At 42.2% G+C, this 13993-nt stretch overlaps 1 pseudogene; it reads right to left on the minus strand.

The window, feature by feature from the left end:
- Positions 1-6156: 6156 nt before the first annotated feature.
- On the minus strand, positions 6157-12168 carry LOC119349642 (annotated as a pseudogene).
- Between the last annotated feature and the right edge of the window lie 1825 nt (positions 12169-13993).

Raw genomic sequence — 13993 nt, forward strand, 5'->3', positions numbered from 1 at the left:
CAAGATTGGTCTGCATCAGACCGGAGGAGGATGAGCTAAAATGAAAACTAAAATCATATTATCCACAATCTTCTCATAACATGCAGAATTTGTAAAGCTTATAAAATTAATAAATAATTGATCGGTTCCAAATTATTATTAGCTCTGAAAATAAAAGAATCAACTCTGTATTAAGAATCATGTTTATCTTACAAAGAAAATTAAGTAAACATCAGTATCGTTATCTTTTTTGGTGGGGTGTGTTGTTATCTACCTAAACACTAAAAAAAAAGCATAATGTAATTTAAACAGGAAAAGTTCGAAACATTGCTTTGCTATCTTGATCCGATGGAAAAAATATGTATTTTGTGGCAAGTTGTCAAAGTCCAAAATGTGGCTAAAAATAAAATCATCGGAAAAACTCATAAACCTAAAAACCTAGGAAGATGCAAATCAGTTACACGACTACTACATGTGAAGACTCATCGAATATACAATCGAAGATTCATTTCCCTGCGATCAATACCAATATTGGCAGTAGTTAAAATTGTTTAAACAGATGAAGTTTATAAATCCTATATTTTTTATCCACATACCAATATTACGATATATTAACTTTGCTCATATAATTTTTGTATCGAGACTCTTAGTCCATAGTAGGCCTGTTCAAATTCACGAGCAGCGAGCGAAAGGAATTCACTCGCCAATCATATACTCCCTCCGTCCCATAATATAAGAGCGATTTTGACACTACATTAGTGTCAAAAATGCTCTTATATTATGGGACGGAGGGAGTACAATATATTAGACTGGGCCCATATAATATGCAGAGCTGAAAACACACTAATGACTAATCACACCTGCAGTATCAAGTCTGGCAGGATTGAGAAATAGCGTAAGTTCTGTGGAGGAAGTTGTGGAATAACAATAACCATTATGAATACAGTTCAGGTGGGGAGGATTTCTTCTCCCCCACGGTGACATTCAAAAAACAAACCATTATGCCACCTTACTATATATATATAATCAAATTAGAGAGCAGCAGTCACTGAATAACCCTCCTGCATTGCCAATTAATCGTTTTCTGGGCTCCTACACCAATAAGTAGGAAGAAATGAGTCAAATATTTCTCCAATTAGAAATGCAGAAACAACGGTGCAGCAAACAAAACCAAATGTACTAGTGGATGACCAAGGGTGCTAATTTTCAATTGGATGGCCAAGGGCGCAGAAACAATTAGGAAGCAGTAGATCGAATAAAGAAAAAGGGAAAACGGCAAACGCACGGCAGTCACCACCAACGTTAACTGCACACTGGCAGAGCAAATAACACAGGCAAGCTTGCTCACTGCAATCTCGTTCCGGCCGAACATGCCAAGCTAGTCGTTGGACGGATGGCCGGATGGGTTTCCCTCGCACGTATAGCTCCCTCTATCGCTGGAGATTGGGTGGATGGCCCCGATCCAAAGACTGAGCCATTGTTGTTGCAACTAGAATTTTTTTCTTTTCTAAAAAAAAAGTGTACATTCCTATGAAAAAAAACAAGAAATTTTGTTTTTTGAAAGTTTTGGTTGAAAAAAAACATGACTATTTTTGAAAGTGTGAATATTTTATAAAACATGAACATTGTATGAACCACAAACATTTTATAACACACAATCATTCTTTTTAATTGTGGGAGAACAGGATATTTTAAAAAATGCACATAGTTCTTTTGGAAAATTTCTGATTTTTTTTAAAAACGAACTATTTCTTAAAAAAAGACGAGCATTTTAGCAATTGCGAACATTAAAAAAGGGTTTTTATGAAATAGTGAACATTTTTTTATGTTTCCAAATAATTCTTAGAAGTGAAACCATAAAGAAAAATAAATTAAAAAGTATATAGAGAAAACCAGACTTGATCTTTCCAGAAGGTTGCCAAACTGGTAAAAAAATAGTCATGAATCTTCTAGGAAGTTCCTACAACCAAAGCGTTGTGTACACTACTGCCGCTAAAATGGGACGGTCAATTATCACATCGTTTGTTTTGCTAAAAGCTGACGTCATGAGTATCCGAGAGGGTTGTAATTTCTATGACATGCAATGAAAATGATTTAAAAAATGCATCAGTTGTAAATTCTGATATAAAATACATATATTATGAGGGGAAATTTGGCTTGATTTTTAAGTGTTCATCACATTTCTAAAATGTAAACGCAGTCTAATTTTTTTTCGCTCAACTTTTCAAAATGTCTATACAATTCAAAAAAAAAATACATTTTTCGTTTAAAAAATGTTCAAATGTTTCGAAAAAATGTTGCACGATGTTCTAAAATTGTTTTATAAAATATAAATAATGTTCATTTGTTTCGAACAACATATTTGTGAAAATTTTAAAATATATTTATGCATTATTTAAAAAATGTTTGCATTGTTAAAAAAAACTTTCGTATCAAACCAAAAACATGTGTCAACATGAACTTAAAAATTGCTTACATTTTTTCAGAAACAAAGTTCAATACAACTAAATATGTAAATATGTAAACGTATATAACAATGTTAGATGCCTTTGAAAAATGTAGAAAGTGTATGAAAAAACTTTGACATAAAAAACATAGATTTTAAAAAATGTTAACGTGTAAAAAATATTCCTAATGTATACAAAACATATACAACATGTATGAAAAATCAGACCTTTGTCGAAAGTAAGAAAAAGTAATGAAAAAAAAACGTGTGAAACGCAAATAAATCAGAAGAAAAAAGGAAAATCAAATAATAAAAATCATAAAAAACTGATCGAAACATTAAGAAAAGTGAGGCAAAACATGAAACCCCCCATAAAAAACAGGGCCAAATTATCGCGTGCAGCTACAGTATTGAGCCCGCCCAAATACCGCCAAGGCGAGCCGTAATAGAAATGAGTAAGGACGACATATAGGTCCTGTGTCCAACTAGTCCCTTGATTGCGGATTTCATATTTGACATGCCTTGCGTCAAATAGATGCTTTTTAGCTAGCCTAGCTAGGTTTTTCTATTCAGGTTTCTATCGGTTTTGGGAACCTTCTAAAAAAGGTTACTGTGTTGTTTTTCTTTTTGTTTGTCTCTTTTTACTGGTTTTCATTTCTCTTTTTCCTTGGTTCTTTTTTTCTTTTGTTCTTTCTTGTTTATTTTCTTTTTTCATACCCTCAAAATTTAAAAATAATAATTTATTTTTTGAAAAAATGGTTGGAATTTCAAATATATTTTTTCCATTTTAAGTAAATATTGGGAATTACAAATTTTGTTCCCTTTTCAAAAATGTTTGAATGAAATTATTCAGAAAGAGAAAAAATATTTGCAGTTTTAAAAATATGTTCACATTTTCAGAAAATCTTTAACTAACTCAAAAATTGTTTGGATATTTAGAGAATGTTCCTGTTTTCGAAAATGTTTAAAATTTCTAATTTTGTTCCTGTTTTCGAAAATGTTTAAAATTTCTAATTTTGTTCCTGTTTTCGAAATTGTTCAAAAATCAAATTTCCTTGTGTAGCTCATCAATTCTATCTTTCCCAAGATAAGAGAAATACTGATTAGAAGCAGCAGCATTGTTGCACGCTAATTCAGCATAGCCATCGTCATTTTCGATCCCATACTATATATGGGCCGGTGTTCTTTATACAACATACTACTACACTATATATAGAGAGGTTTAATATTGTTCATGTCTACACTAGGAAACATATCAGTTATGGAGACTGCGTCATACTATATGTTCTACCAAAATAGAAGTCCATGACAATTTCTAGACAGAACCATCATCGGCTCAGTGCGTCGTCCCCATGGGCGCGGCGGCAGCCATTCAGCTCATCACAAATGAATTTGAGTGGCTTATATCGCTCGAGTCTGGCTCATTGGAAACAACCGATTCGGCCTTTCCTAGTGGGCCTGGCTTGGAGGTGCTTTAAAAGTTCATGCGACGCGGCCCAAACAGTGATTGCAAGCAACCAATAGCCCAAAAACTGTGTGGTAGCAGTGCCAGTTCTTCTCTTAGGAAAGACTAGCACAAATGCCCATGCGTTGCAACGGAAGAAAAAAACATCACATGTCCCTAACCCAATTGCTCAAACCCTCCTTCTCCTCCCATGACCCACCGCCAGACATTATGACATCAACAAAATCTTTGAAATACTCTGTGCCATTAAATTATATGTTGCACAAAAACATAAATGTAAAAGTATTTCGTAAGTGTAAGAAAGGTGTGTGCAATTTAACACACTGAAATATCTTCGTGGTTGCTAGTATCTCTTCACATCTTTGTTGGCGTTGCGTAGTGATGCCCATTAAATATCACATTATACCGGAAATAGTTAATTCCATTTTAGTATAATGTATTTGTTTCCCTACAAAGGCAACACAGATTTCCATGAACCAGTGTTCGCTAGGTTTACGGACTATGTAGCATAGCACTATTCGTGTCTAACGATATTAAGAACATTGTACAAAAATCTTTAATCCATGATTAATATAATAGAGAAAAGTATGGAGTTTGTGTCGTCCAACATGGAATCCGAGTCCAACTCTTTGTAGTTTGGTGACGGGCGAATGAAAACACAAAACCTGCATCGTGCCACTATGTGCCATCTTTTGTATTCAACTCCGACAAACGTCACAAATAAGATTACTCTCTTCTCTAGTAACATTGTGAAATTAAAGTTGTTTCACTAAAAGTAAAATACAACTATCCATTTCAACGTTTGCATTTGAGAAATCTGTTGTTTTAAAGCAACAATCAAGCACCTATTTTTAACGCGGCTCTCTCTTTCAATATAATTCTCAGAAAAATATTATACATGCAAACATTTTTTATTTTGATTTAGACAACATAATTTGCTCCTTGTTTTTTACTAATCCCGGAGCTATTTGCATTCATGGACGAGGTAAACTACGCGCGGGCGGGTAATAATATACGCCCGGGCCCTTTTTTTTTTCTATTTTTCTCTGTCAAACTTTAAATCCCTCCTTTCCTTCTTTATGCATTTTCCTTCCTCATTACGGGATGGCTGCCCACTTTCCTATTTTTTCTCTATCGAACCTGAAATCCATCCTTTCCTTCTTTATTTTTCGACATTCAATTCCAAATCCCTCCTTTCCTTCTTTATTTTTGGACATTAAATTCAAATCTGAAATCCGAAATCCCTCCTTTCCTTCTTTATTTTTCGACATTCAATTCCGAATCCCTCATTTCCTTCTTTATTTTTGGACATTAAATTCAAATATGAAATCCCTCCTTTCATTTCCCCTACTTTCCTTCTTTATTTTCTGTCTTTCCTTCCTTATTACGGGATGACTTTCCACTTTACCCAGGTGGCCCATACAACCTTTTTCTCGCCTGAAGCAGCTGTCTGTGGCCCAGGACGACGTACGAACGAAAAAAATAAGGCCCATGAGAACAGATCGGAATCACACGGGCAGAAACTATTAGTACCACCTCGGATAGTTAAAATCTCAAAAGTATTAGTAACATGGGTGAACGAATGAAAAAATTGAAGAAATCCATCTTGCTTTATTAGTAGGTATAGATATATATAGCACTGTCCAGTTAGACATGGAATCATTTTTCTTCTTCCATGTAGCGCCCTCTCTCTTGCCTTGTCGTCGGCCCCCTCCTCGCTCCTTCTATCTTAAACCACTGTTCTTCATCCGCGCCACGGGGTTGTCACTTCTCCGGTGATCGGCGGCGGCAACTCACCCCACATTAATGCGCCTCTCAACTTCTGCCTCTAGAGTCACGTGCCGTTTAATCCTGTTTAAACCCATTAACGATCTAATAATTCAAAAAATTGTGTTTCTTGGGGGAAATGAACTATGGAGAAAGCTAAAGCTAACCCTGTTGGCTAGTGAGCTGGCACACTTATTATTCTACTTAGCACACTTATTATTCCATAATACCTGGAGTTGGCTAGTGAGCTGGAACGATGAGATGGCCGCATAAATGGTGACTTGGCACGACACCTGCTGGCCACGTTGGAACTGACCTGTGGGCCATGTTCATCAAATTTGCTTCAGCAGGGCATCCTTAAGCTTTAGACCAAAGGAATTTCACATACCAAATCAAGGGTGAGATGTCGTGTCTATTTTTGTCGAAAAGGGGGTGACCCGGACCTCTACATCATTGTGATGTACACAACCATGATGACATGTCTGTTTATACCTCATAATAAATCCAGAACAATTAGATCCTACATTTCCTGTCACCAAGGAAAATGTCACATGAATAAAATTGGTACATAGTCTAATGTCTTGCTGTCTCAACGCAATCAAACCATTACATAATTGAGTGAAAAATGTAAAAATATTGGTAGAGGATCGATACTTCATTCTCCCAAGGCTTGAAGCAAAGCAACATCATCCGGTGCCGGACTAAGATCTCCCTCGAAGTTTCTCTCCTGACTATGATCCACAGATTGTGCAAGAATCTGGAGGAGGCGGTTCTCTACTCGTTTCATGTCTTATCGTTCTTCTGGATTTGGGTTTTAGACAATCCACCGCGACCCCACCAATCATTTCCAAGAGATTGATATCCGCCTCGCTTGTAATATCATTGTCAATAAAGCTTCTTCCTCTTTTTTCTACAAAAGCTTCAACAAAGTTTGCAACATAGCTCCGCTCAGCATCATATGTTGCAGGCCTCCTTGTGATAAGCTCTATGAGGACAACTCCGAAGCCGTAGACATCGCTCTTCTGTGTGACGATCCCTTGCTCCATATATACTGGATCTATGTAGCTCATGTCCCCAATGACAAGTTCTGTCATCTCGGCTTTTCCTCTCGCGAGTAGCTTTGATGTACCAAAGTCTGAAACTTTTGGGGTGAACTTTTCATTGAGAAGGATATTGGCAGATTTAACATCACCATGACGGATTGTACTCTCCCCTGCTGAATGCATGTATGTTAAGCCTTCGGCTGACCCAACGGCAATCCTCAATCGTGTACCCACTAGAATCTTATCTCTGCACTTGAAGAGGACATCATACAGACTCCCTCTCGCTACGAACTCGTACACCAACATGGGAACATCCAGCTCTAAGCAGCAGCCTATGAGCATAACAATGTTCTTGTGCCTCATTGCAGATTGGATTATAACCTCATCGGTGAACTCCTGCTTCATGTGCTTGTCAACCTTGATGGACTTCTTTATAGCAACATGTTTTTTTATCTTTGAGAGTCCCAAGATAAACCTTACCAAAGTGGCCCTCTCCAATTACACACCTGTAGTTATTTGTCATTTGTTTAATTTGTTTCCTTGTATAGATCCTTATATTCTTTACACCTTTTAGTACTGGACCACCATTTTGTTCATAGAACCTTCTGAATTTTAGTAGCTGATGGACCATAACCATGAGGACCAAGACAACAATCATGGCAGCAGTACCTGACAAAGTGCAAAATAGTCAAGCTTCAAGTTTACTCATGTCAAGATCTTCATATATACAATCACCAAAATAGCATTACACTTAAATGATAGAATGTTCAGTTAACTTGACATGCCATTTCTCCATAATCAGCTAAGTAACTAATTATACAACTAGTACGCCAACTAATTTTCAAAATGGTATTCCCTCCGTCTCATAATATAAGATGTTATTACATCCAATATGCTCACATATTCGTTGTAATAGCATCTTATATTATGGGAAAGAGGGAGTATTTAATGACTTAATTATGTGATGAAACTGAAGGCACAGCTACAAAAAGTACAGAAACTGAATAATCATAACCGGCACCCCAGAACCTGGATGGTACAGGACTTGTCAATTATTGCTGGGCATACTTTTTAGTTTTTTTACATCAATTCTCGAACTCAATTCATTAAGAAAGAAGAGCTCTCTTTCTGTCTTTCAGGCATTGTCATGGGAAAAATTATGCACCATAAGAAAAAAGGACCTAAGGGGGTACTATTCAAGAGAAATATGCACGTTTGATTTTCAAGTACCAAATCCAATTATGTAAAATCATAACAGATCAAAATTTCAAAAGTTTGACTGCATGTTATGGCGCTGCTAGAAGGAGGGCGCGAGAGTGCCGGCCGGGGGCCTTTCTGCCCACGGCCGGGCAAGAGGGAAGGGATTTCCTTCTTAATTCTTGCTTCATTAGATTGATACATCTCCTCTCTTTATATAGAGATATTTACTTGACTCCCAAGCAAGGCTTACTTGACCCCTAAGCAAGCGACCCTTATCTCTAATTAACCCTAAGACTAACGGGCCCAGGCCCATTGCGTACTCTAACACTACACCCCACCTGGACATGTAGCTTGTCCTCGAGCTGCAACCTAACCAACTTATAACCATGACTCGACGCAACACAAACCTAACACCTAAAAATAAGCCTTTTACATCTCAGCTTGGTTTATTACTCTCAACCTGAAATGGATAGGGACACTTTATTTTGGACCCCTGAACATAAAGTGGACACCATCCGCACGTCGGACGTGCATGTGTACAGCCACCTAGATCCCATGGAAACCATCTGGACAAAAAGAGTGTATGTGTATGGCCACCTGGAAGTGGTCGCAAGAGCGACCAGCAGAGGCGCCCTCGCGGCTGCCGGCGGCGGAATGCAGTGGTGCTACGTCATGCGCTCTTGTCGGTGACACCATGCCTTCTCCCCGCCGGACGGCTGTTGGTCTGCACCGCACAGAGAAGAGTGGAGGGTTGTCGATGGAGAATGGCGAGGAGGGGTGTGCCCCCCCAACCGCCGATGTCGCAGACTTTGAGGTCGCTGTCCGTGGGGAAAACAACATGCTCAAGATCCCCGACGCAGCGGACGAGATCGAGGTCCTTTGCGCAGCGAAGCGCAACTGGGACGAGCGGCAGCGGCAGACCACGCATCTCCCGCACACGCCGACGCGCTAGGAAGCCGCGCGCAGCAGCCTGCAGCCTCACCGCCGCCGACACGTGGCGGGTAGTGATCCAAGCCGGAAGCGGTGATGGCGACGTCGGGAACTTGATCTGGTGGATCGGGACTCCTGCCGGCGCGGTCGATGCGGGGCTGGAGCTGACCGGCGGTGGCTGCTGCAGCTGCTGCTGCGACGGAGCGCCGGGCGCGGCGGAGGCTGCCAGGAGCGGCGGCTGCCACTGCAGCCAGGGCGGGGCGATGGTGGCGGTGGATGGCAGCTGCAGCGGCCCGGCGAGCGCGGCGGAGGCCGCCTGGTGCGACGGCTGCCATGGCAGCCACGGCGGCGCGATGGCGGAGATGGGCGGCGCAGCCGGGTGCAGCCTGTAGGACCCGGCCAAGAACAGGCGGATCTCCTGGACCGCCTGGGTTACGTCCCGCAGCGCCCCGGACACCTCCTCCGAGGTGAGGACGGCGGGGGCGGGCGCGACGGAGGATCCCGACGCAGACAGGAGCGGGGCGATGGTCGTGGTGGTCGCTAGAGGCGACCAGGTGACCGGCAGCGGAAGAGACGGGTTGGGCGGTGGTGAAGACATGATCGAACCGAAGCTACCTGATACCAAATTGTTATGGCGCTGCTAGAAGGAGGACGCGAGAGTGCCGGCTGGGGGCCTTTCTGCCCACGGCCGGGCAAGAGGGAAGGGATTTCCTTCTGAATTCTTGCTTGATTAGATTGATACATCTCCTCTCTTTATATAAAAATGTTTACTTGACTCCCAAGCAAGGCTTACTTGACCCCTAAGTAAGCGACCCTTATCTCTAATTAACCCTAAGACTAACGGGCCCAGGCCCATTACGTACTCTAACACTACACCTATCCAAAATGACAAATTTTGGGAATTCTTGAGGGGGTAGTAAAAGAAAGAATAGCATGGCTCGTATATACTTTTTGTTAAAAGTACCTGCATACTCCATGATAACTTAAACGCAATGTATCTCCCAAAAATTGAGAGAAATGAAAACTTGAAATGCAACTTCCTAATACCAGAATATACAGGCATAGGCAAGTCATCTGGTGCACTAGACTAGACAAACATCACTCTTGAGCAGTGTTGTACTAGATGTTTACTCTCGTAGTCATGGTTGGCTATGCCGATGTGGGCCAGCTCTTGTATTCCGCATTTAGTAAATCATCATGGTCGTGTGCATCCTCTAGATTTAGAGGCCGGAAGATAATGAAACTCTTTTTTTCTTATAAGTAAAAAAGATTAGTGCTTACCCACAGTCACTTTTGCTGCTAGGGGGAGTTTTCCGTGCAGGCTCCTTTTATGGCGTCCCCTTTCATTCCGGGTTTGCATCGACAGTCATAGCCTCCCAGCCTGTTCTTACAGATCCCGTTGCAAGGATACAAATCACGGAGATCAGGATTTTGTTCTCGGAGCTCGCACTTGTTGATGTCTGAAAGAAAAGGATTAAAACATGTGAAGGCTTGATCGAGCAGCTAATTGTAACATAAAATACTACCAAAGCGAACTAGGCACGGGTTAGATGGTTAGGTTCACTGTGGTGGAACTAGCCCACCTGGGTTCAAATTCCAGACTTGGCACGGGTCCTCACATATTTTTTGGACTTATTTCAGGTTTTTAGGCGCTATTCTTTCAACGTTATGGCCTGCCTATTAATTACGAGGTGTCTGTGGCGACTTTGTTCAACAAATTTATGTAAATCCATTGAGTACATACCTTGGCATCCATTAGGAATGTAAGGGTTGCCATCGTAATGTTCCCAGTTCCCAGCACTTGCAGAAATAGCCTTCGGCACTGGTTGCATTGACACAGGAGCTGTTGCCGTTGATGCACCTGTAGCCTGGACGGACAGAGCCGCCCGCACCCGGACATGAACCGTCCCTAAAGGCGAAATCGAGCACCATGGGGACGCCCCTTTTGGAAAGGCGTCCTCGCAGATCAGCACTGCTATACACACGACGCTAATAGACGATTTGTGGACGACGCTGGAGATCACACCATACGTCGCACGGCAGCAGCACCGGTGCACCGTTGGATATGTCGTTCGGCTGTATGTCGTCTGTGCAGTATCGGCTGCACAGCAGTTTCGCTCGCAGATAGGTCTGGCACAAAAAAAGCTCACTGAGTAATAATTCAGAATGTTGCTAGCCCTCCCAATTCAGTATAGTAATTCCTTTTTTTACCTCTTTTAGTAAGAAGATGCACAGAGGATATCTATCTATTTAGAAAAAAAAAATGCATGTATAGTGCAGTGCAGGTTTACCCGATGCTTGAATAGCATGTAGTATCAGGGCTTGCGGAGCCCAGTGCAGATTTTGTGAGCTTATGCACCCGGACCTCACTATCCTAGCACTCCAATGTTGCTTTCAGATCTGTGCTACACAACTACCTTATTACATGGAATTTTCTTTTTTTTGTTCCTCTCATATAAAACATGTCTTGAACTTCAAACTTTGCAGTACAACATAACTTTGTAACTAGAATGCGAGATAAAACTTTTAGATTTTTTTGTCCGACATAAATATGAAAAATAAGATTTTTTTTAATTAAATAAATCTCATTTTGTATATTTATGTTGGACCAAAAAATCTGTAAATTTTATCCCACATTCTACATAAAAAGCTTTGTTGTGCTGCAAAGTTGAAGTACAAATACATGTTCTATATAAGAGAAAAAAAAAGAGAAAATTATTTGCACGAATCGTGATGCAGGAATAAGTGGTTGGATAAGGAGTACCCGGGTGCATAGGCTCTAAAACATGTTCCCTGCCAACACCGACGAGAAAATTGCGCTTCTCTGACAGGTAGAATGGCTGATATAACCACGTAAACTGAAGCTTGAGCAAATGGTCGCGCGCACTCGTGCTGCAGTCGGATCTCACCAGTCCGTAAGCCCGTGCCTCGCTCTTGGCGACCGATATGTCCATGAGCTCCACGGGCACTTCCCACCTCTTCTCCAGCGTTGGGTCCGACGTGACCGGTGTCGGCGTTGAGTACGCCGCCTCGCCCATCTCGCTGAATGAGGTTCGTGGTCCTGTCTGGTTGTAGAAAAGGAAGAGACGAGGGGGGTCGAACGAGTTGTTGCAGGTGACCTGGAAGCGCTCGACAAAGCAGCCTGTATTCATGCCGAACGGGAAGGGGACGCTGATGTTGCCGCACATGGCCTGGCAACCCTCAAGCGTGATGGGCCGAGGCTGCAGACCTTGCTCTTCAGCGCTGGCACCACCCTGCCACAGAGTTGCTGCCGCAGCGAGTAGCAGGAACTTCAGAGTTAGCAATGGGAACAGCCGGGGTTGCGAGGGTGTCGCCATGCTGCTAAAATTTCACCTAGCTAGCTACCTCTTCTGCTTTTGCTAACTGTATACATATGCCAAGTCTTGAGTTCAAATTGCAGCGAGGATTCTGGTCGACCATCCTCCGACCTAGTATATCAGGTGGCAACGTCAAGCATCAGAGTCTGCACGTCGCATCAGGAGTTCAGGACTACATAGTCCAACCCATGCCCCCATGACTTGCAAATTGCAATCAACCGATTAATATAAATATATTTGTTTTGCCTTTCTTGCAATGGTTGCATCTGTGAAGTTGATGCTTAATTACTTCCTACATTTAGAAGATCGTAACTTTTCCTATACAAACATGCATGGTGAGATGAAGCGTTGATGAGTGCTGTGCATTTTGCAGATCAGGTTATATTTCCTTGGTAGCATGGGAGCAGCACCCAATCAGACCACAACCGCGGCGGGCGTGCTCTGCAATCTTGGCCACCGTCTCCAAGGCAGGTACGACCTACGCCGCCACTGAGAGCTGCCCCTCCTCATCACCATCAACGCCGGTGAGCTCTCCCTCTGCTCTCGCCGCTACCCAGCTCCATCCACTATCTTCTAGTACAATATTGTTGCGACTTTGTATTGGCTAGCCCAATTTTCTTTATTGCTGTTATGTCTTTTTTGCGAGTCAACGATTTTCTTTCAAATCTGATCTTTTATCTTATAACTAGAAAAATTGCCCGTGCGTTACAACGGAGATACACTATTAAAACATAAATGCCATGAAAACTGACAAGGAAGAAAGCATGAAAGGATTATGTATATTTTTACCTCCTGACCGTGTCACAATTGACACCCTTCCCGCCCTGCATCGTGTACATAGACATGACATAGCATGCACAATTGCTTAAGATCCTGCCCGGGATCCGCCTCAGCCCCGTCATGAATCCCATCCGTCCACTATCAGCATGAAGGCCCTACACGACGAGGGTCATGACCAGTACCTTCATCATCTTTTTCCTTGCACTCTTGGTGACCTTGGTGTGGTGAGTATGATGCCCGTGAACAGAGGAGATAATGAATCATGCACCCTTGAATGATATAAAAAAATGGGTGCTAGGCCCATCCTTATCTAGGTAGAAGGTGAAGTTGTACCACTTGTACCTGATGTCGACCTCACCGTCACAACTGAGACTCTGTTGCAACGATTCTTCATATGAGACATTGGGACGTTGAAGTTCGCTTGCCGTCCTGTGCGACAATGTAGGAGAAGTGCACCACTGCACGCAGCGGCAGCTGCACGCAGCACATCCACGGATGGCTGCACGTCGCGATTAGTACCAGCCAGAAGTGCTACTTGGAGTATAGAGGCCATCAGCGAGCGATATGTTTCGTATTTGTTGTATTCAATGCACCACACACTGACAGACAGACTGATTTGCTATGTTATATAGGGGTCTTGGACTTGGTCAATGGCCATCGTATTGTCGCACAAGGAAGCCGTTGACGTCCTTGACTCTTCTGTTTGCCTGTCCCGGGCTCCTATGTTTTGGTAGTTGCAAGACTTTTTTAACACAGTACAGAAGCAAACGCTTATATACACGCATATACACTCACCTCTATGAATCCAGGAATAAATGCGAGCATCAGGACTTTAACCCTGATGGACCGGGCATATCACAATCTCTCTAACCATCCAACCACAGGTTGGTTGCATGACTCTTTCAAACGAAGCTAGAGGTGGTAGTCCCGGGCTCCGCCTGACTGGGCGCTCCACGCCCCGATTATAACTTACACACATTCTTGTTGACCCCAACATCGATTTCCAGGACCTTCCTTCCCCACAGGAATGCGCTGCCGCCTGCTG

Source organism: Triticum dicoccoides, chromosome 1A (genome assembly GCF_002162155.2).
Source record: "Triticum dicoccoides isolate Atlit2015 ecotype Zavitan chromosome 1A, WEW_v2.0, whole genome shotgun sequence".
Lineage (NCBI taxonomy): Eukaryota > Viridiplantae > Streptophyta > Magnoliopsida > Poales > Poaceae > Triticum > Triticum dicoccoides.